General features: G+C 41.2%; 1 long non-coding RNA gene across 1 annotated transcript; it reads right to left on the bottom strand.

Moving 5' to 3' along the window:
• Positions 1-1,851: 1,851 nt before the first annotated feature.
• LOC149220313 (uncharacterized) lies at positions 1,852-2,492 on the bottom strand. The gene is made up of 2 exons (XR_016248749.1): positions 2,301-2,492; positions 1,852-2,203 (listed from the first exon to the last, which is right to left on the bottom strand). It is a non-coding gene; the product is annotated as an uncharacterized LOC149220313 (long non-coding RNA).
• Between the last annotated feature and the right edge of the window lie 416 nt (positions 2,493-2,908).

Here is a 2,908-nt window from a genome sequence, read left to right as displayed (position 1 = left end):
TTGAAGAATTGTCCAACCTCTATTAACAGGCTTACATGAAAGTATTCATGATTTTCAAGCATAAGATGGTAAGTTATGGTAAGTTGACACAGAGAATTGTTTATTATGAATGAATAAGGGCCAGGTGGTGGCGATTAGAAGTTGCATATTTTTGCAGTTACGAATGATTATGACTATTGATGCTTATAACTAATGATATTTCTTAAGACTATATCATTACTATTTTATTTGTCGTCTTTTCTTGGAATGAAATCTTTGATTTCAAAGAGAAAGGATCACATTTTGTGTGGATTAGATGGTAATACCACGAGTAAAATATCAAGTTCCAACGAAAGATGAACACCGAGGACGGTGTTCCTGTTAAGGGGGGGAGTATGTGATATACCTATTATGATTAACCCCACGTAAGGTAATTTTAAATTACCAATCAGTTAATCAAACCTGCGTAAAAGTAATTTTTAAATTACATATCAGTTACAACTAATTCTTGGCATTGGTTAAATGGATCAGCAAGCACCCTAACAGGGGGGGAAGAGGCAGAGAGAAGAATTCCAGGAGAGAGCAGACAGAGAAAGAGGTTAAGTCTGGTAGAGACCAGATAACCTGAGAAAGAGGTTAAGTCTGGTAGAGACCAGATAACCTGAGAAAGAGGTTAAGTCTGGTAGAGACCAGATAACCTGAGAAAGAGGTTAAGTCTGGTAGAGACCAGATAACCCAGCACAGGAGTGCATGTGTCTTGTTGAGGGCTGTAGGCCTGCAAGACTGCTCGGGGGGAGAATCCAGTGTGAAGTGGATCTCAAGGTTGGGAGGATAAGAGCAAAACTATTGCAGGTGACTTCTGCAAGTAAGGACATCGATAACGGAATAACCAGGTACACATTCTCTGAACTAGCTAGCAATTAAAGAACAGGTACAGAGGAGGACAGACCGGTCACGGAACTTATCTTACTGTCATTAGTTACTGTAGTATGTCAATCTGATTAATGCATACAGTTCTTGAAATGTTATATATGTTAATATAAGACAATGGTCACCTACAGATACTGCATCAATAGCCTACGGTTGCTTAGTCAGTATAATATGCTCAGAACAGAGTTAGTTCTTAGAGCTGTGGCAGAGGTATGTGACTGTATCAATAACCGTGAGGTAAACTAGAGAACAGAAAACAAATAAAACCTAGGAAAGGTCTAGATATGCCTGGTAGGAAACCAGGTTATATAATACAGTAACTTGCACGGAAATAATACAGCATAGTGATATGTCAACATGAAAACGGAATAGCATTAGCAATGTACAGCATGTATGTCGAAATTGCTTGGGCAGACCCTAATGAGGGTTACCATAGGTTACTCATATTAACAGACCCGGGTAGGGTTACAAATCCATGTGACGGACCTGTTAACAAGTAAACATAGCAGAACCAGACAAACGCATGCATTGTTACCAGTTAAGCTAATGATATCAGATTTATGATCTATAAATTTAACAAATAGTAAACTGACATTCAGGGTCATTATAATGACTGTCGCGGAGGAGGTAGACGCTGCGCTCAACACCTGAGCGCAGGACTACCTCAGTAACGCATTAAAGGAACTGTATACATATATAAATGGAAACTGTTTGGACTGAGCCAAATATATGTGAACTATCTCAGCATCGCAACAAGAATACCAAAATATAAATGGAAACCGTGCAGAATGAACTGAATACATGTGGAAACCCCAAGAAACATGCTGTATTAATACACACTGAAGTAAACCTTAAGGGTCACGAATCTGTGGCATAGACGGTAAATGAACATACAGAAGAAAAACCCAGTATATAAGTTTCCACATGAACTGACTAGTAATATCAAAATGACCATTCGGAAATATGGTATAAGCTGAGAAGCGAAAACAAATGATCATTAATAGAAAACAGCAAAACATGTTCATGGCCGAGAGAAGTCCGGCTTAGAGATCGGTGGTAAATCCCAGCATTATGAAAACAATATATATAGACCTTCATAGACTCGGTAAAACTCTGAGAGCTTTTCAAATATACATCCGGTGACATCTTAACACCTGAGGGCCAAGCCCCAAAACAAATGAATAAACACAGTAAATGGCATGAAAGCCTATTAAACCCTAAAGGCCGCAAGACAGACCGGCTCGAGGAGACTGGCCGTATAGGCGTAGTCAGGGTATGAGACAAATCATCGAACCTGAAACAGGTAACAAACCATAACCCTGCTTCAGCTCGAAGTCGTTCGCACAGTAAATCATAACCATTAAACTGGGGAAAAGGTTATTCGACCATACCTGTAGATTTCGTTAAGGAGCCCGAACCCTTCTGCACACGGTAGGAGAAGCTACAAAGGACCTGTACATAACCCTCAAGACGTTTATGCAGCCACAGTTAATTTGAGGGTTACAAATAATAAGGAAAGCTGTAATTAAATTGACTGTATTGAGAACGTGTAATTACTTCCGGCCATTCTTACCTGAGGAGTATCATAGACCCCGGAGTAGTTGCAGAGGGTCTGAGGGAGGAGTATAGGAGCTCGGCTGCCGCGGAGTGTTGCAAATGGTCTCTGCCCGAGGAACCCGGTGATTATGTATTGTGTGCCAAACCCTAAACTATCTGGAGCCGTTCGATGAGGAGAATGGATCACCATCGTTGAAGTAGGCGGGAGGTTGTGGCGCGGAATCCAAAGTGGGTCAACTCCCCACTGATCACCTGCCTTCACGTGAACTGGAGCCATCTGGCCACGGTAGAGGGTGAGTTGGGTTATTATCCACGCTCCACCTGGCACACCGTGTAATTAACACCCGAGTATGCCAACGTACATACCATTTGCATTAAGTGTTGGTTTCAAACGTTAAGAAACGGAGCCCATGTTTACAAGCCTGAGATTTATTAAGGGGTT

The sequence above is a fragment of the Pinus tabuliformis genome, chromosome Q, assembly GCF_031772625.1.
Source record: "Pinus tabuliformis cultivar Carrire ecotype Pingquan chromosome Q, CPIR1, whole genome shotgun sequence".
Taxonomy (NCBI): domain Eukaryota; kingdom Viridiplantae; phylum Streptophyta; class Pinopsida; order Pinales; family Pinaceae; genus Pinus; species Pinus tabuliformis.
The sequence above is the reverse complement of the archived record's forward strand: the minus strand, read 5'-3'. Positions and strand labels throughout refer to the sequence as shown.